The sequence below is a fragment of the Scyliorhinus torazame genome, chromosome 6 (genome assembly GCF_047496885.1).
Source record: "Scyliorhinus torazame isolate Kashiwa2021f chromosome 6, sScyTor2.1, whole genome shotgun sequence".
In the NCBI taxonomy this organism is placed as follows: domain Eukaryota; kingdom Metazoa; phylum Chordata; class Chondrichthyes; order Carcharhiniformes; family Scyliorhinidae; genus Scyliorhinus; species Scyliorhinus torazame.
Window position 1 is genome coordinate 120381587 of NC_092712.1, and position 21319 is coordinate 120402905.

General features: G+C 47.6%; 1 protein-coding gene across 1 annotated transcript in view; it reads right to left on the reverse strand.

Annotated features, from left to right (window-relative positions):
• kcnh8 (potassium voltage-gated channel, subfamily H (eag-related), member 8) overlaps nucleotides 1-21319 on the reverse strand; it is a 674720-nt gene that overhangs the window by 12511 nt on the left and 640890 nt on the right. The window lies entirely within an intron of this gene.

The window sequence follows — 21319 nt, forward strand, 5'->3', positions numbered from 1 at the left end:
ATCACCTCACATTTATCTAAATTAAACTCCATCTGCCATTCGTCGGCCCACTGGCCTAATTGATCAAGATCCCGTTGCAATCCTAGATAACCTTCTTCACTATCCACTGTGCCACCAATCTTGGTGTCATCTGCAAACTTACTAACCATGCCTCCTAAATTCTCATCCAAATCATTAATATAAATACAAATAACAGTGGACCCAGCACCGATCCCTGAGGCACACCACTGGTCACAGGCCTCCAGTTTGAAAAACAACCCTCTACAACCACCCTCTGTCTTCTGTCGTCCAGCCAATTTTGAATCCAATTGGCAACCTCACCCTGGATCCCGTGAGCTTTAACCTTCTGCAACAACCTACCATGCGGTACCTTGTCAAAGGCTTTGCTAAAGTCCATGTAGACAACGTCTACTGCACTGCCCTCATCTACCTTCTTGGTCACCCCCTCAAAAAACTCAATCAAATTTGTGAGACACGATTTTCCACGCACAAAGCCATGCTGACTGCCCCGAATCAGTCCTTGCCTCTCTAAATGCTTGTAGATCCTGTCTCTCAGAATACCTTCTAGCAACTTACCTACTACAGACGTTAGGCTCACCGGTCTGTCATTCCCAGGCTTTTCCCTGCTGCCCTTCTTAAACAAGGGCACAACATTCGCTACTCTCCAATCTTCAGGCACCTCACCTGTGGCTGCCGATGATTCAAATATCTCTGTTAGGGGACCCGCAATTTCCTCCCTAGCCTCCCACAACATCCTGGGATACATTTCATCAGGTCCCGGGGATTTATCTACCTTGATGCGCTTTAAGACTTCCAGCACCTCCTCCTCTGTAATATGCACACTTCTCAAGACATCACTATTTATTTCCCTTAGTTTTCTAACATCCATGCCTTTCTCCACCGTGAATACCGATGAGAAATATTCATTCAGGATCTCACCCAACTCTTGTGGCTCTGCACATAGATGTCCTTGTTGATCCTTAATAGACCCTACTCTGTCCCTAGTTACTCTTTTTCCCTTTATGTATCTGTAGAAGCTCTTTGGATTCTCCTTTGCATTATTTGCCAAAGCAATTTCATGTCCCCTTTTTGCCCTCCTGATTTCCCTCTTAACTCTATTTAGACAATCTCTATACTCTTTAAGGGATCCACTTGATCCCAGTTGTTTATGTACGTCATATGCCTCCTTCTTCTTTTTGACCAGAGTCTCAATGCTCCACCTTTGAACTCTGAAGCATTGTTGGAATATAATGTACTTTCCATGGCTCACAAACCACCAGGCAGTCCATCATCTGCACTCAATCCTTTCAACCCCTTTCCTCTGAAGATTACAATTCACTATTACCCAATTACCATCATTACTGTTTACTACATCAAATACAACGTAAACATGAGACAGCACTTACAAACGTTAAACAATTCATTTTGGTGCTTGCCCTTAATGACTATCTGTTAGTTTTGTTTCATAATTTAGTACTTCTCCAAAGTGCAACTTAAGTGGCAGCAAGTAAGTTGAATGCTGCTTTCACCCTTAAAATGTTGTGGGACATGAGAGCTCCCCCTCAGACTGTATCACCTCACCATGGACTCCAGAATCTGGTCACACTCACGGGTAAAAGCAAGGACACTGGTGGAACGGTGGGGTAGAGAGAAACAGTGGCATCATCTGGAAAGGCCAGTGGATTACTGTTCTGTGATTCCCACACCGCTATCTTAGGCCCCTGTTCAGCCCACCCAGTAATAAGAAGGGAGGGTAGATATGCGGGTATCGCAGATAGCCTTTTATCTGAACAAGCCAAAGCCATCATGGCATGTACTTGAAATTCCATTGTGACAGTTTACTGTTCCATCGAGGGAGCAATGAACATGTTGGAGCTATGAGCTCAGCTGGACTCCTCAGACTGGAATTGACCAGTCTCTACACGCTGGAGATGATGGGTGCCAGGCTCTGTGTTCAGCCACGGACTCAGGTGGAGGGGACTCTGACATCCCCCTGGCCACAGCGCATAAGGTTTTAGATGGACAGAGGTCCCGTGTCACACTTATTTAACAGGCAGCTACTGAAAAATTAAGTAAGGCGAGCTTGCCAAGAGAAGGCGGGTTCGTCCCCAAGATTTATGCTGAGGCATGGAGATCCTGGGCGAAATTCTCCCCCAACGGCGGGATGCCCGCCGACTGGCGCCAAAGCCGGCGCAAATCAGACGGGCATCGCGCCGGCAAAAAGGTGCGGAAGTCTCCGCATCTTTGGCGGCCTAGCCCCAACATTGAGGGGCTAGGCCGACGCCGGAGGGATTTCCGCCCCGCCAGCTGGCGGAAATGGCGTTTGTTGCCCCGCCAGCTGGCGCGGAAATGCGGCGCATGCGCGGGAGCGTCAGCGGCCGCTGTCAGTTTCCCCGCGCATGCGCGGGAGCGTCAGCGGCCGCTGAAAGTTTCCCGCGCATGCGCAGTGGGGAGAGTCTCTTCCGCCTCCGCCATGGTGGAGGCCGTAGCGGAGGCGGAAGGGAAAGAGTGCCCCCACGGCACAGGCCCGCCCGCGGATCGGTGGGCCCCGATCGCGGGCCAGGCCACCGTGGGGGCACCCCCCGGGGTCAGATCGCCCCGCGCCCCCCCCCAGGACCCCGGAGCCCGCCCACGCTGCCTGGTCCCGCCGGTAAATACCAGGTTTGATTTACGTCGGCGGGACAGGCAATTCCTGGGCGGGACTTCGGCCCATCCGGGCCGGAGAATCCAGCGGGGGGTCCCGCCAACCGGCGCGGCTGGATTCCCGCCCCCGCCCAATCTCCGGGAGCGGAGACTTCGGCGGGGGCGGGGGCGGGATTCACGGCGGCCAACGGCCATTCTCCGACCCGGCGGGGGGTCGGAGAATGACGCCCCCTGTCCTCAACATATAACCCAGCCGACAATCTCAACATTGAGAATTTCTTCCTTCTGTTACTTAATCCTAGCAGTATGCATGCTACATTAAACTGCCTCATCTATTTTCGCAACCCTTTAACAGGGCACATACAAATTTTAGTAAGTATGTGGGGAGACTACACCGAGTTTATTTACAAGAAGGATATGAACGCTACCTGAGCGATCCCGACCGGGTTCTCCTCTGATCGGTGCCTTACTTGACAACCTTTGTACAGTGAATGACCAGATACACCCCCCCTCCCCCCACCCCTAGCAGGTGAGCTCGTACTCCGCGAGGAGCATGGGGAAGACAAGTATTCCCACCCCATAGGTCCCATGTGGGATATTACATTCTTCCCCCCAAAGTCCGAAGACCCCCTTCGATGAGTGATGGGGCAGAGAAGGTGGGCAGGCGGAGGACGTTGGAGTCTCTTCAGCACCGGCAAGTCTTCATGGAGCTGATGTGCTGGATCAGTCAGCGTATACCATGCTGGCAAATATCATCTGCAGCAGGAATGTCGTGGCGGATGACTGTCTGGAGGCGGCTGAACTACGGAGTCGGCAGCCAAGCTCTCAGAGGTCTGTGCTTCCAGGTAGAAGACACGATGTCGGACATATCGGTGGCGAGAGAGACTGGAAACGTCACAGCAGACTGGTTCGGCAAGACCTAGGACAGGCTTCTTTTGAGGCACTTCCTGAGGGAACAACGTCCGCGAGCGAAGGTGATCCAGGTGCCATCTCATTAGTTGCCATCAGACCTGAACTTGGTACAAAACTGGTCCCGTTCGACGGACAACAATCCCAGAGAGCCAGCGAGCATCGTCATTGAAATTATGAATGAACACGGCATCGTCAGTTGCGAAGTGTCGAAGAGGTCGACGTCGAACTGAGCAACGCCCTTGCATCTCTTTGCCCCGATATATGGTATAATCAAACTCAGCCGTGTGCGAAGCTTGTGACCCATTAACATCGCAGTGAGGTCTACTCCAGTTACTATGTGTGACATGGTTTGGTATGAAAATAAAAATCTTGCCAGTCTGGTGTCCATTGAGCCAGACGTCTGTTTCTTAAGCCCCTGTTTAACCGTCTTTTTTTTTAGTAATCTTTATTAGAGTCACAAGTAGGCTTACATTAACACTGCAATGAAGTTACTGTGAAAATCCCCTAGTCACCACACTACAGCGCCTGTTCGGGTACACTGAGGGAGAATTCAGAATTTCCAAATCATCTAACAAGCACGTCCTTCGGGACTTGTGGGAGGAAGCTGGACAGTTGCCCTGGGCAGTGCCTCGTCACTCTTCTTGTCATCAGTGTCGTCTACCTCATCATGCTGACAGGCCTTTGCAGCGTTGGCGTCATATGTTGTTCCCACTGCAGAGCACAGTTGGGTGGTTGGAGCACCCAATATCATTAACTCTGTGGGGTGTCTTGGAGCAAGTTTTCCGATCACAAAGGGGTGAACTCCCTTGGAGATTCCCTAACTCCGCTGCTGTAACTTCAGCTGAGGTTTGACATTAAGTCTGGTTACACCTTAAATGGGATTTTCGCAGAATCTTTTTGAAATAGTTGCAGTGCAGATGATGCTCTGAAGAAATTCACCTTCCTACCCCCTGGAGAAATTACGTAACTAACGGCAGAGATGAAAATCAACGCTCCACGTAAGCTATGATGGGAAGTTCAGAGAGGTGCCGTGGTATATCCGGGTCATAATATTGTAATCTAAATAGTGATGATGAACATCACAGTAAACTGGCACTTCATTCACTACTAGTGCCCACCACAGATCTGAGTGTTTTTTTCTCAGTCTGTAGTATTCGATTTTTCAGTAGTTTGATTATGCATGTCTGTTGACTGTTCACTGTGTGTGATTAGTTAAGACTGGACATGGCGACCAAGAAGGAGAAACTAAACTCCGGCCAGCTTCTGGAAGCACGAGAGCTGACATTTTAAATCTCTGACCAAAACTCCTGTTCAGACATTTAACCTGGAGTGTGTCAACTCAGACTATCACTGAGGCATAAAACAGAACACAGCCCAGCATAAGCTGTAACTTCCTGACCTGATATCCTTCAAATAATTTGAAATGCCTGTGTAAGCAAAAGTCGAATCAAGTTCTCAAGGGATTCTTACAGTGAAAAGCTAAGAAGATTGATATTTTTGTTCTTTTTTGATTTTTGCCTGCAATGTACTGAACCGTTTGAAACACATGAACCCATTTCCATCACCTTCGACATCAATATTTTAAATCCTTTATATCTTCACAGAAAAGCAATTACAAAATAGTGGCAGATGAAAAATTATAAAAAGACATGTAAAAGACAAATGACTTGAATTGGTCATGCAGCTTTGCAAATACTTTGGAAATATGCCCTTTGATTTCCATCTGTTAAGTGTACAGCTGTAGCAAGGAGCCCTGTGGAGCAACTTCTGCTTCAGATAATGTTGCCGACTTATATAACAATGTAAACTACACAGCCATCACTCTTCACATTTTTGTTTTGCTGTTAGCATGTGAAACAGAATTCACCATGCAAGTTACTGTTCTTATGAGTGCATCATACAACCGCTGATAGATAACCCAAACGGCGAAAATGCTAGCCAATTTGTAAAAATATGAAGGCTAGCACATTTGCTTGGGTTCTAAGTCGTGTAGTGAGAGAGCTCATTTTGTTTTTACTCTGGTGTCTTGATTTTGAATGAGTCACAGATTAGTGGCTCCTTGTAAGGATCTTGCTTTGGCCATGCTTCTGTTGTATGTCCCGGAGGACTGGAGAATAGCCACTGTTGTTTCTTTGTTTAAGAAGGGTAGCAAGAATAATCCAGGGAACTACAGGCCGGTGAGCCTTACGTCAGTGGTAGGGAAATTACTGGGGATAATTCTTCGAGACAGGATCTACTCCCATTTGGAAGCAAATGGATGTATGAGCGAGAGGCAGCACGGTTTTGTGAAGGGGAGGTCGTGTCTCACTAACTTGATAGAGTTTTCTGAGGAGGTCACAAAGATGATTGATGCAGGTAGGACATGGATGTTGTCTATATGGACTTCAGCAAGGCCTTTGACAAGGTCCCTCATGGCAGACTGGTACAAAAGGTGAAGTCACACGGCATCAGGGGTGAGCTGGCAAGGTGGATACAGAACTGGCTAGGTCATAGAAGGCAGAGAGTAGCAATGGAAGGGTGCTTTTCTGATTGGAGGGCTGTGACTAGTGGTGTTCCGCAGGTATCAGTGCTGGGACCTTTGCTGTTCGTAGTATATATAAATGATTTGGAGGAAAATGTAACTGGTCTGATTAGTAAGTTTGCAGACGACACAAAGGTTGGTGGAATTGCGGATAACGATGAGGACTGTCAGAGGATACAGTGAGATTTAGATCGTTTGGAGACTTGGGCGGAGAGATGGCAGATGGAGTTTAATCCAGACAAATGTGAGGTAATGCATTTTGGAATGACTAGGAGATCCAGGAGCTCTAAATCGCAGGTTCAAAGTGTTCCCTCAACATATCTGCTTCTCGTTGTTATAGACAGAAGAGAGGCATGTAAATTATACTGCTTACCGCTCCCTAATTATCCATGATCAAAAGGTGCTTTGAATTATTTTTAAAGTACGCTGTGGTATGTTTTCCCAATCCTTCAGCTTGTGTGATCCTCCTTCTTCTTAGGTAGTCCCTCGGGACCACGGATGATTTTCTTCCACTTTGGCATTGTGGGTCCTGAAGTGACTGGCACCTACACTCTGTCACAGTTGGGGCAGGTAGTGTTTGATGAGAAGATGGGGAGGAAGCTCTAATACTGTATGCACTTGGCATCCAACTGGGCCTGCTGGGGATGTTCAAAATGGTTTCAAAATGGTCACCTTTGTGGATGCTTTTTCTCCAGTTTGGGTGATTTTGAATAAGAGATTCCCACAAATTGGTGGGGGTGCTGGATTTTGCTAGGCTTTGAGGATGACCCTGACTAATTTCCTCTGCCCTCCTGATAACCACTTGTAATAACAAAGCTTGGAGTAGGGAGCTTATTTTGGGAGTTTTGTGTCAGGCATGCAGACGGTGTGGCCTCCCCAACATAGATGATTCACCTTAAATCCCTGGAGAAATAACACCACGATGCCCCCACAAAATCCTGCAAATTCAATGGCAGGATAGGCACTCTAATATCAGTGTCCTCTCTCAGGCCAATTTACCCAGTATGAGGCACTTGTTATGGTTATGGTTGATCAGCTATGATGGGCAGGCCACTTCATCTGGAGCTCGGCCTCTTGAGTGTGAACATATCTAAACATCAACAGCATACTATAGTTCAATGATAGACATTGGGGTGATCTTGGTTGAGGAATGGAGGGGTCATAGGTTGAGTAGTTTCCCTTTTATCGTGTAGATTAGGCCCTCTGCAGTGGGGAGCTTCATGGAGATGGGATTGAGTTTGCGGCGAGGAAGATGGATAGGAACATTGCTGCAAAGACACAGTCTTGCTTGACCCCAGTTTGCACTCGTATTGGGTGTGTGGCAGATCTGTCGGTAAGGCTCATGGCTTCCATGTCATCATGCAGCAGTAGGAGGATGTTGCCAAATTTCTGTGGGCAGCCAAATTTGCGGAGGACACTCCTGATTCCCTCCCAATTGATAGAGTCAAAGACCTATTTGAGGTCAAGAAAGGCAATGAATATAGGTTGCTGCTGCTCGCTGCACTTTGTTGTACTCATCTTGCTGTTAAGATCATGTCCACTGTGCCTCCTGATGGATGAATCCGCATTGCAACTGGTGAGAGATCTTTAGCCATTGAGAGAAGGCATTTGAGAAGGACTCTTGCAATGATCTTCCCTGAGGAGGACAGCAGAGATACCCTTCTATAGTTACCGCAATCGGTCTTATCTCCTTTTTTGAAAATGGTCACAATTCAATTATGGCATCTCGGAGATCTCCTGGCAGGCTATCTTCCTTTCAGTTAAGGTCATTTATTCAATTCAAGAGTTCTTCTCGGTCATATTTTATTATTTCAATCGGGATTCCATCTGCACCAGTGGCCTTGTTGGTTGTTAGCTGTCCAAATGCCTTTTTGACCTCAAGTTGGGCTGAATTGTGCTGAGGTGATGTTGGGTAGCATGCTGGGATATGGTCAAGGGTGTTCATGTCAAGGACTGGGTCTCGGTTGAGGAGACCCTTGAAGTGCTGCTTTCAATGTGTGCCGATTGCCTCTCTATCCTTGAGCAGTGCCACTCTGTTCTTAGATCTCAGTGGGGTAGGTCCTTAGGTGCGTGCACCATCAACAGTCTTGACCGTACCAAAGAATCCATATATGTTGTGGTTGTCAATGAGTTGCTTATTTCCTGCGCTCTTTCCCCCCCACCATCTGTTCTTTGGGTTACAGTTTTTTTGTTGGACTACAGTCTTCATTTGTCTGTAGACCTGCTTTCTTTCCCTTGAATTTGGTGAGGTTCCAGTTCAAGAACACTTTGAACCTGCGATTTAGAGCTCCTGGATCTCCTAGTCATTCACGTCAAACCAGTCTTGATGATTCCTGGTGGAGAAACTAGGAGTACCCTTGCAGATGCTGATCACAGTAGATTCACAGGCAGACCAGGCACTGTGGACATTCAATGGTTCCTGTCTGTTGAGCATTGTCAGGTTGCTTGTGAGGCGCTGTCTGAGTAGGTCTTTCTTTGAGGAGTACTTGAGTCCATCGGCATGATCTTCCTGTGGCAGCACTTCTGCTGCTTCTGCCATTTTTGGCACAGGTTGATGGAGATTATAACTGAATTAGGCGAATTGGTCGGTCCAGCAGTCAGTTTACTAATAACTCACAGAAAACTTGAATTATGATTAACTCAGAAAGTTCAGTTATTTCACATTAAAAAATCTGGGGTAGCAATGTTTGCAACTTTCCACTCGATTACACACACACGGTAAGTAGGGAATAGAAAAAGGAGTATTACAACTATGGATAGTAACAATACAAGAATGACAGACATACATATTAGTTGATATGATTTCCAGAGTCCAGAGTCAGAGTCCAATGGAGTTATTTTAAGTAGAAGCTTGAGTTCATCTGGCTGAATACCGAATTTGTGGAATTTCCTTTACTGTTGCTGCAGATACTGCGAGATAAAATAGCTACACAGTGACTGAGTCAGTTTTCCAGGTAATTGTAGAAAATCTTCCTCAGAGGGTCTGTTGTTCAGTGTGGAGTTCTGCTTCTTGGTGTTCACTGGTAGGATTTTCTGAGCAGACATGCTAAGGTTGTAATGTTAAAAATGTCCAAAAAGCCAGAGCCTTGGGTCAAGTGGCATGGCCCATTAATGGGTTAATTGCAGCTAAACAATCAGTTTCTGTGCTTCTGGCCAGTATCCATAGTTTTTCCTTGAGAGAGACAAGATGGCTATTAACATCTCTGCTCCTTTAAGGGGTTTCAATCTCACTTTTGTAGTAGTTTAGATTGGGGGGCCAGTTTGTCTGAAATTCCTCTGCTTTTGTTAATTACAATAAGTCTTTACAATGAGGTGTGAGATTCCACAGCCGGAGAGAAGAATGTCTGAAACTCCTGTTGGTAGCTCCCAGAACAAAATGAAAATCCTGTGGTCATATGACTTGTAGCAGCCATTATTTTGGTTCAGCCGAAGGTTCAAGGGCGGCACGGCAGCACAGTGGTTAGCACTGTTGCTTCACGGCGCCAGGGACCCGGGTTTGATTCCTGGCTTGGGTCACTATCTGTGTGGAGTCTGCATATTCTCCCTGTGTCTGCATGTATTTCCCCGGGTGCTCCAGTTTCCTCCCACAAGTCCCGAAAGATATGCTGTTAGGTGAATTGGACATTCTGAATTCTCCCTCTGTGTACCTGATGCATATGTGGCGACTAGGGGATTTTCACAGTAACTTCATTGCAGTGTTAATGTAAGCCTATTTGTGACACTGGTAAAGATTATTATTATTATTTTTTGAAGCAAAAGAATAAAGTTTTGGATTTATTTTCATGTCATACGGAGCCAAAATAGTAATTTCAGTTTGCAAGATACTTTGTCATGGGTTACAAACAGTAACCATCTCAAATATTCTGGACCTACTGGAATTAATTTGTTGACATGAGGAGCATGACAAGTACCCCTTAATCTCCCAAAATCTAACAGATAAGGAAGAATAGGTTTGGCCTGTACTTACTGGAGTTAGAAGAATGCGGGTCAATCTTACTGAGACACATAGGATTCTCAGGGGCTTGACAGGGTAGAATCCACAGAATTTCATAGAATATCTACAGTGCAGAAGGAGGCCATTCGGTCCATCGTGTCTGCATCGACCCTCCGAAAGAACGCTCAACCCTGGCGCACTTATCGCCCAATCCCCATAACCCAAACTAACATGCACATCTTTCGATTGTGGGTGGCAACCAGAGAACCATGAAGAAACCCACGCAGACACCTAAGGCCAGAATCAAACCCAGGTCCTTGGCGCTGTGAGGCAGCAGTACTAACCACTATGCCACCGTGTTGCCTATAAATGCTGAGAGGTTGTTTCCCATTGTGGGAGAATCTAGGACCAGAGAGCATAATCTCGGGGGCCACCCATTTAAGACTGAGATGATGAAGAATTGCTTCTCTCAGAGGCTAGTGAATCTGTGGAATTCTTTATCGCAAAGTGCTGTAGAGACTGGGTCATTAAGTATGCTCAAGGCTGAGATAGACAGATTTCTGATCAATTCGGGAATCAATGATTATGCATACAAGGTGGGAAAGTGGAGTTCAGGATTATCATATCAGATCATCCATGAATTCCTTGAATGGCAGAGCAGACTCGATGGGCCAAGTGGCCTACTTCTGCTCCTACATCTTACGATCTTAATATCCGCATATATAATCTGCATCATCGATCACATTAATCTGTGCTCCAGAAGTCGTCACGTTTGAATCCAAGCCTATTGAAAGGGTATTACCCTCATAGCTACAATGAAGGTGAACCTGTCCAGGTTGGCAGAAAGCATACTGGAATTGTAATTGTCCCCAAAATTGTAATAATAGTCATTGTAAGCTTGAATTGCGTTTGTCGCAGGAATGAGAGAAAGAAGTGAAAAATACAGATGGGAGAGTTTGTCGCTCAAATTAGATATTTTCGCACCAACATTGATGGGAAAAAACACTAACATGTCAGTGTATTTTGAATGCCATGGGCATTAAGAAAGAAATCTCCTCTTTGGGACTTTTCAAAGGCTTTCTAAAAGTCAAGTATATTGCATTCACTTCATTTGCTTTTGCTGTGTTCAATCAGTTCATTGAAGGATTTGATTAAATTAATCAAGCACGACTTGCCTTTTGTGAACCCAGATTGACTGTTCCCGATTAACCTATACCTTTCTAAGTGTTCATTAATGTTATTTTATATTATAATCTGTAAAAATAAATTATCTGTTACTATCATGAATGTTCTCCTATGACCTACTTTATCACATCTCTCTTTGTTGAAGAATTTTGGATGGCAAATCTGCTTTATCATTAAAATCCTTCAGTATTCTATACTGTAAACTGCTTCAGACTTGATGACTTATGGATACAAATCTAATGGAATCCTTACACCCACAGAAATCCTGTACATAAGTTGAGATGAATGTAAAGTGTCAGCCCACCCCAGTTTGCTGTCAGAATGCTGGACAGGTAACCATTTGGAGGAATGCTCAAAATAACTCAGATTGAAGGAATTACTTCGCCTGGCTGCTACTGTTGGAGCTATGTAGAAGGTAATCTCCCTCTTCAGCAGGTTCACAAAGAAAAGCCTTTCCAGCCACTGTTTTCAAACAGCAATCAGAAGACCTTGCAGTCAGAGATCAATTACAGCAGCTACAGGCCACTCGGACCAGGGAATGGGCCTACGGTGTTTCTAGACAATGTAAAGCACTTGCACCCAGAATTATTTCAAAAGCAATCTGCCTGTCTAGTCGTCAGGTGACAGATATGTAGTTGGGGGTGGAGAGAAGGAAATCAACCAAGTACCCATTTGGCAGTACTGTTTTCTTCCTAAATTTTAGAAATATTTATTTGAGATATCTCCACATTCTACATTGGTAATCCTTATTGCTCTTCATGCCTCGTGGATGTAGATATAATGGGCGGGATTCTCCACTCCCGCGCCGGTTGGGAGAATCGCCTGGGTCGCCGAATTGTCCCGCGACGCCGGTCCGACACCCTCCCGCGATTCTCCCAAGCGGCGAGAACAGCCCCACCGAGTTCCCCGCGGCGCAGGCCGGAGAATCGCCCGAGACACCCAAAATGGCGATTCTCCGGCACCCCTGCTATTCTCAGGCCCGGATGGGCCGAGCGGCCAGGCCAAAACGCCGGGTTACCCCCGGCGCCGTCCACACCTGGGGCGTCATTCTCCGACCCCCCGCCGGGTCGGAGAATGGCCGTTGGCCGCCGTGAATCCCGCCCCCGCCCCCGCCGAAGTCTCCGCTCCCGGAGATTGGGCGGGGGCGGGAATCCAGCCGCGCCGGTTGGCGGGACCCCCCGCTGGATTCTCCGGCCCGGATGGGCCGAAGTCCCGCCCAGAAACTGCCTGTCCCGCCGGCGTAAATCAAACCTGGTATTTACCGGCGGGACCAGGCGGCGTGGGCGGGCTCCGGGGTCCTGGGGGGGGGCGCGGGGCGATCTGACCCCGGGGGGTGCCCCCACGGTGGCCTGGCCCGCGATCGGGGCCCACCGATCCGCGGGCGGGCCTGTGCCGTGGGGGCACTCTTTCCCTTCCGCCTCCGCTACGGCCTCCACCATGGCGGAGGCGGAAGAGACTCTCCCCACTGCGCATGCGCGGGAAACTTTCGGCGGCCGCTGACGCTCCCGCGCATGCGCGGAGAAACTGACAGCGGCCGCTGACGCTCCCGCGCATGCGCCGCATTTCCGCGCCAGCTGGCGGGGCAACAAACGCCATTTCCGCCAGCTGGCGGGGCGGAAATCCCTCCGGCGTCGGCCTAGCCCCTCAATGTTGGGGCTAGGCCGCCAAAGATGCGGAGACTTCCGCACCTTTTTGCCGGCGCGATGCCCGTCTGATTTGCGCCAGCTTTGGCGCCAGTCGGCGGGCATCCCGCCGTTGGGGGAGAATTTCGCCCCACGTCGCTGCCAGCAGGAACAGTGTGGGAACGCTGGGGGGGGGGGGGGGCCTGCGGGGGGGCGGGTCCTGCACCGGGGTGGGGCCTCAAATGGGGTCTGGCCCGCGATCGGTGCCCACCGATCGTCGGGACGTCCTCTCTGAAGGAGGACCTCCTTTCTTCCGCAGCCCTGCAAGATCCATCTGACATCTTCTTGCAGGGCGGACTCGGAGAGGACGGCAACCACGCATGCGCGGGTTGGCGCCGGCCAACCCGCGCATGCGCGGGTGACACCAGTTTTGCGGCACCGGCCGCGTCATGGATGCGGCGCCGCCTTTACGTGGTGACAAGGCCTGGCGCGTGTAAATGACGCGGCCCCGCTCCTAGCCCATTATCGGGCCCTGCATCGGTCGGGATAGGGGCCGTTTCGCGCCGTCGTGAACCTCAACGGCATTCATGATGGCATGGGCACTTCAGCGCGGGAGTGGAGAATCCCGCCCAGTATTTACAGCGTAGAAGGAGGCCATTCGGCCCATTGAGTCTGCACTGGCCCTTGGAAAGGGCACCCTAATTAAGCCCGCACCTCCACCCTATCACCATAACTCAGTAACCCCACCAACCTTTTTTGGACACTCAGGACAATTTAGCATGGCCAATCCACCTAATCTGCACATCTTTGGACTGCGGGAGGATACCAGAGCACCCGGAGGAAACCCACGCACACACGGGGAGAACATGCAGACTCTGCACAGACAGTGACCCAAGCCAGGAATCAAACTACAGTGCCAACCCCATTTGTTAGTACAGAGGTGAAAATACCTCCTGAGTGTTGCTTCCATTCTTTTATTCTCTACCTACAGGATTGCTTTCTAGAGTTCTTGCTTTCATCACTTCTTTAGCTCACTCCTTGTTTTTAATGTGCTTATGTTCTTTCCTTTTTTATTGCCATTAATGCTGATTAGAAATCTTTCCAGATATTTTCTTACAGCACTTCTAACTTTCCATATTTCATCTCTGAGGTAGAACTTACTGTTGGTTGGCTGCCCGAAATGGATGATATTGGCTGGACCCTGGATTATACACCCTAACTGATATTCAGTTCCCCAAAGACAAATTTCTGTTTCCTATGCTTTTGGGCATTTGTCAGTCAGGTTAGGTTGGATGACTGGAGGGATGTTGGGAGCTGTTCTCCCCCCCCCCACACGCCGGGTGGGAGAATCGCCAGGGAGCCGCGCGAATTGCGCCACGCCACCCCGCACGCGATTCTCCCACCCCCCCGGAAACCAGCGGCGCCAAATGGGCGCCGAGCCAACCCGCGCATGTGCGGGGAACGTCTTATGCACGCCGGCCCGTCACCAACATGGAGCCGGTGTTCTGGGGCCGCACGCGGAAGGAGATAGGCCCGGGGGGGGGGAGAGGCTGGCCCGCCGATCGGTGGGCCCCGATCGTGGGCTAGACCCCATCGGAGGCCACCCCGGTGAAGGAGTTCCACAGAACTCCCACAGAGTTCCCGCCGGCAGCGACCAGGGGTGGGCGGCACCGGCGGGAACATTTTGCGTCGTAGCGGCCTCTCAGTCCATCCGGCCGTAGAATCGCCGCTCGCCGGTTCTCCGACGGTGTTCACGACGGCGTGAACACTTGGCCTCAATATCGGAGAATCGCCCCCTACATCTTTTCATTGTACTGATGAATCTCTGTCATTTGTTTTTTGAGTGAGGGATCATCACTGCTTAGAACTTAGACTCGAAGTTTAAATGAATGCCACAGAAATTAAAAATGCCACTCATGAACATTGACAAAAAACCTTGTTCAAATGATGTCACATTTCTTTTTTAATGCATTTGTTGTACACCGCGGACCTACAAATGTTTCCAATAATTACTGCTTTGTTTCCAAGGGTACTCTCATTTTCAGATGTCACCTTCACAACAGAACCTATTGAGACATTTGAAACTGCACTTGCCATTGAAGACTTTAATGAAGAGACTTATGGTCCACTGGTTATGTTATTACATAAGGCAATTTTATTCCCCTTGTTGGCAATAACAGAAATGTATTTTTAGTGTGACTAAATTAAATGCAAGACTATGCTCTGAATATTTTCAGTGCTGTCTCAGATCTCAGCGAACTGTATCTATGAACATTACGTAGAACATTACAGCGCAGTACAGGCCCTTCGGCCCTCGATGTTGCGCCGACACCATGAAGTTATTGCTCTGCTATTGTTGCCCGTTGGAACAAACAGCTGATCTGATCATTGTAGATAGATTAACAAAAGCTATGGCTAAGAAAGTGAGATTCACAGCAGCAATAGTCAGGGTTAGGGTAGATTTAGGCACAGCCCAGCAAATATGTGCTGCAATGAGCTTTACGAAAAGGCACATTTGTGAAGTGAGCAGGGTCTGATTCTCGTGGAACTTTGCTGGAGTAGTATCTGTTGCAGTTACTCAAAATATAGCAGCGATTCAGTTCAAGGTCACAACATATCTTTCAAGACATTTTGGGGCCGAATTATCACCAGCAAGAGCACGTGGTTTGGGTATATTTGGGGTGGGGGGTTAAAACCAGGAAAACTGACGTTATATTGGGAAGCTATCTTCAACCTACTGATTGGGTATATTTGGGGTGGGGGATTAAAACCAGGAAAACCGACGTTATATTGGGAAGCTAACTTCAACCTACTGACTTCACCATTTCCCTCCAGTGTTTTAGGCTGTGACACACAACCCATTTGGGAGAGACAAATTGGTAATTACCATATGTTAATCACTCAATTAGAACATATTTCAATGCACTTTTTGTAATGATATGTAGAATATCATTTGTGTATATAACATAATAACCAGACTGTATATAAACCTTAGTGCGTGTATGCATCGATTACAATTCTAGCATCCGACCACAGGTGGCGTGGCTACAGGAGAACGTTACTGGAGGACACCCACATGTGGGACACAGAACCTGGACAGCATGCACAGAGTTCAGACACAGATCAAGCAACTCCTGAGTCAACAGTAATTGATAATAGTTAATCAGAGTTGTTTGTATTTAGTCGTCATATCCAACTGTAATCTTAATAGACATCATAGAAACCGTTTAGTGTTCTAGTTAATTAACAAACAGTTTTGTTCATTTACAAAGCCATATGTTCTCTGGTCACTTCAATCACAAAGTCTTCGCCATCCGTGCATACAGAGAACATTACATGGTACCACGGAGTTAATGTCAAATGGGTGCAATTAGGAAAAACTAGACACAGCAAAAAAAAATCCGAAAAGGACAATCGGAGGCTCGACAAGAAAGAGATTGGCTGCGAAACCTGAGACGACCAGGTGAAGCGAGATGGAAGCACTCAAGAATCCCGGCCCACTCATGACTGGTAACGTAGATGCCAACTTTTGTGCTTTTAAACAACAATTTACTTTTTACGTGGAGGTCCAGGGTCTCTAGGAGGCCTCAGATCAGAGGAAAATAGCCCTACTGATGACTGTAGCTGGTCCTCAGGCAATTACCTTATATAACATATTCCAGTTTGCCTCGGAGGACGACAGGAAAAGCTACAATAAAATAATTGGAGGCTTTGACGTCGACTGCCACCCAAAGAAAAATGTAACGTTTGAGCGATATGGCTTTCGTATGCGGTCACAAAAATCAGGCGAAGCATTCGACTCTTTTGGAACAGACTTGCATCTTAAAGCACAAACCTGCAATTTTGCAGGCCTGCAGGATTCTTTAATCAAGGACCAAAGTGTTTATGGACTTATAAGTGACACGTTACGCGAACGATTGCTGTGCGAACGTGATGTGACTCTATCTGATGCAATACGGATATGCAAGGCCAGCGAAGTTACTTTGCAATAAACCACTGAAATTCAAGCACAGGGAAGTGATGCGAAACGAGAAAGCGAGACCGATGCCATCCTTGCTGTGTCGCAGCAAAACTACCAGTGTGGTCAGCATGGGGACCGTCATTTTAGAAGACCATCGGAGCACGCTACTGTGTGACCCAGGTGCGGCAGAACACACAATCCGAGTAAATACCCTGCACTTGGTAAAACCTACAACCGATGTGCCAGAAGAAGTCACTTTGTGCGCCGATGTATGCTCACTGAAACAAGCCAGCAGCTCAAGTGTGTCGACGTAGTAAGCCGACATGCTGCACCTACAGGAACACCTAGAATTAATATAGTGAAGACTGCAGATGAGTGGACCACACCGCTCAATATCAACAGCACAATGATACAGGTAAAGCTTGACACAGGGGATCAAACAAACCTAATTAACAAAGCCAATTTCCTAAAGTTGAGCATAAAACCAATCACCCAAAAAATGAATTGCATCCTGTGTGACTATAGCGGACAACGCATAGTGACTCTGGGTGCGTGTCACCTGAAGGTAACAGTTAAAGGCAAAGAACACATGATCGGGTTCATAATAACGCAGTCGGCAAGAACGTCGCTACTGGGCACAGTGGCCTGCGAATAGCCACAGCTAGTGTGGCGTGTCCACAGCATAATGGAGCAACTGCCTGACACTGCAATCGACTAAATGCTCAGTCAATTTCTGCAGGTATTCCAGGGAATTGGGATGCTGTCATCACAATACAAAACTCAGCTGAAGCACGATGCGCTACCAGTGATCCACCTGCCGAGACGAGTGCGTGCGCCGCTTCGAGAATGCCTCAAGACCCAACTGGACAAGATGCTGAGGCTAGACATCATTGAGAAAGTAGAAGAGCCAACTGACTGGGTGAGCTCTGTGGTGTGCATGACGGAGAGTTGCCCATCTGCATCGATCCGAAGGACTTAAACGAAAATATAAAATGCGAAAGCTATCAGATCCCCAAAAGTGAGGAGATCACCAGTATTCAACAAATTGTATGCATCAAAAGGATTCTGGCAGCACACGTCTGTCCACTTTCAACACAATGTTTGGGTGGTACTGTTTCCTAAGAATGTCGTTTGGTATCATCTCAGCATCTGACATCTTCCACTGAGCCACGGAGCAGATAGTAGAAAACCTACTTAGAGTTTGGGTGTATGTCGATGACATTATCATCTGGGCATCAAACTTAGCAGAACACAATGAGCGACTATGTCAAGTCATGTTCCGGATCAAGCAGTATGGGCTCAAACTCAACAGGGACAAGTGCCATTAATGGGTATAATTTTCCCAAAATATGTCAGAGTATGAGGCTCTGACTGAAAACTGCCGTGTTTCTCTCTAGATGCACAGATAAGTTTTCAGTCCAGATTTTCTGGCATTCAGTGCACAGAAAATCTGGGGGTGTGGTTTACATCGTCACTTTGCTGAGGCAGGGCATGATAGAGCCAACAAGGCTGCCTTCACAGAAATCAGGGCACCATTTATAAAGGGCGTCCTGATATGCATTTAAATTATACCTCCTTTCAACCCCTCCCAATCGGACATGGAGGTCCCCCCACAAGCATCAGGTGACCCTGCCGCCCACCACCACACAAGTATCGCGGTTCCCACCTATCACTGGCGAGGGGTGGGGAAAATCAGGAAATGAGGGGCAGAATTCTCCATTTGGAGAATATGTTCTCCTGCCAGAGATGAATCTCCATATATTTGCACTTGCGCTGGGAGCTCAAACCCAGAGGTGATTCATAATCCCTTGCCATGCAGATTTATGCATGGCTGGAATTGCAAAGGATTTCCTTGAGAATCCCTCTTTCGGGCTACCATTCTGAGCGGCATGAGAGCAAAGTTGGGCGGCTGAGCCCCTATCCTGCCCCGCAAAACAATTCCGTTCCTCCCCCCCCCACCCCACAGGATTTCTTGGGTCACCACCCCCTGCACAGTATGCGGGTGATCCGACCCAGCCCCCCCCGCCGACCAGAGACCAATAAGAGAGACTACAAATTAGCTGCTATGTTTACAAACATCGAGCTATGATGGACTTTCGGCAGAAGAAGTGAGAGCACGTAACTGTCTTTGATGTGCTCCAGGAGCTGCCAATCATAGCTGTCTGTTCATAAACATTGCGTTTAGTTTCACAACTGATGACTTGAAATCTACCCAATTATGGGCCCCGTATCTACGGAAGGATGTGTTGGCCTTGGAAAGGGTCCAGAGGAGGTTCACAAGAATGATCCCTGGAATGAAGAGCTTGTCATACGAGGAACGGTCGAGGACTCAGGGTCTTTATGTGTTGGAGTTTAGAAGGATGAGGGGGGATCTTACTGAAACGTACAGGATACTGCGAGTCCTGGATAGAGTGTACGTGGAAAGGATGTTTCCATTTGGAGGAAAAGCTTGGACCAGAGGGCACAATCTCAGACTAAAGGGATGATCCTTTAAAACATGGATTAGGAGGAATTTCTTTAGCCAGAGGGTGGTGAATCTGTGGAACTCTTTGCCGCAGAAGGCTGTGGAGGGCAAATCACTGAGTGTCTTTATGACAGAGATAGATAGGTTCTTGATAAGGGAATCAGGGGCTATGGAGAGAAGGCTGGAGAATGGGGATGAGAAAAATATCAGCCATGATTGAATGGCGGAGCAAACTCGATGGGCCGAGTGGCCTAATTCTGCTCCTATGTCTTATGGTCTTATTGTCTTTCTCAAACGTGAAGGGAGATTAAATAAACAATGCATACAGCTGTGTGTGTGTGGAAGCTGTCAAACGCAGCCTAGTAAAATTAATTTCACAGAGATATGAATGAAAGGATTACAGATCAAAGTACGGAAGGGTTTTAAGCCCAACTGACTGGTTTTCTCTTTCCAGGAATTTACAGGTGCAACTTCAGCTGCTTGAGCCAGCAGGTGTATTGCACAGGCGCGTTTTAAAGCAGTGAGTTTTTTCACTGTCTCTCTCTGAGCTCCTCTCTAGCTTCCAGGCCGGGGTCCCTCTTATGGGGGTTTCTGGTGGGGGTCTCTGTAATGGGGGTTCTGGTGGGAGTCTTTCCTATGGAGGGAACAGGTGGGGGTGGGGTGGTGGGCAGGAATGTCTTTATTATTCATTCCCGTGATGTGGACTTTGATGGATGGGCCAGCATTTGTTGCCCAGCCCTGAGCACTTTAAGGTCCAACCACATTACTGTGGGTCTGGAGCCACATGTAGACCAGACCAGGTAAAGATGACAGATTTCCTTGCCTAAAGGACATTGGTGAACCAGATGTGGTTTTATAACAATCGGCAATGGTTTCATGGTCACATTTTTTAGACTTATAATTCCAGATTTTTATTGAATTCAAATTTCACCCTCTGCCTTGGCGGGATTGGAACCCGGGTCCCCAGACTCTGGGTCTCTGGATTACTAGTCCTGTGATAATGCCACTGCTTCCAGATTGTGTTATTGGGGGGGGGGGGGGGGGGGGCGGGGGGCGTCTGATGGACTTTGGGGGCAACTTACTTAAAGAGTTACCTACCCCCTTGGCACACCATGAGGTCCACCGCGTCAGTGTCACGCTTGTAATTACCTGCACCAATTCTTGTCCGTGTGAATCCCAGCTCAGACGACCAGAGATTTACACGGGCTTGACGACTAAGGTCCCAGGCCCATTTGCATTCTCTTGCCGATGCAAAGTGGGGAACCAAAGCATCGGAAGGTGCCAATTCCAGTTTTTTGCCTGACTCTGGATTCTCCGCAACATCGGGAAATCTGCTATCAGCAGCGGGTGGCGGAGAATCGAGCCCATGATCTCACTGCCGAGTATCTCATTTCCTGACTCTTGTGGGATTTTGCGCCTATGTCGCCATTTGTGCTCTCAGCGAACGCGAGCACAAAATCCCTCCAATTATCTTTGACCCTTGAGCAGATCATCATTTTGGCACATTCAATATAACATAGTGCAAATAAATGATGAAAATATACACAGTGTACTGTGAAGTTCTGATTTAAATGTTTTTACGTGTACAATCAATTAACTTAAATCTATAAAGGTTGCAGTTTATGTCAGTTTCATTTTGTTTATTTTTGTTTGTTTTTTGTTTATTGTCACGTGTACCAAGATACAGTGAAAAGTATTTTTCTGCGAGCAGCTCAACAGATCATTAAGTACATGAAAAGAAAAGGAAATAAAAGAAAATACATAATAGTGCAACACAGGGTACACAATGTAACTACATAACACCGGTATCAGTTGAAGCATACAGTCGTATAGTGTTAATCAGGTCAGTCCAAAAGAGGGTTGTTTAGGAGTCTGGTAACAGTGGGTAACAGTGGCAACTGGATTCAGTTGTAAACTGGCAACAAATGTTGCTGGAAATTTTTGGCATTTTGTTTGGTCATAAACTGAATAAAAATCCAAGGAGAATACAAAACATTGAATAGGACATGGGAAGATAGTGGTAGGATGCTCGAAAACATGTTGATATGAATGGCTTGGGGAGAGAAGTGGTAGACAG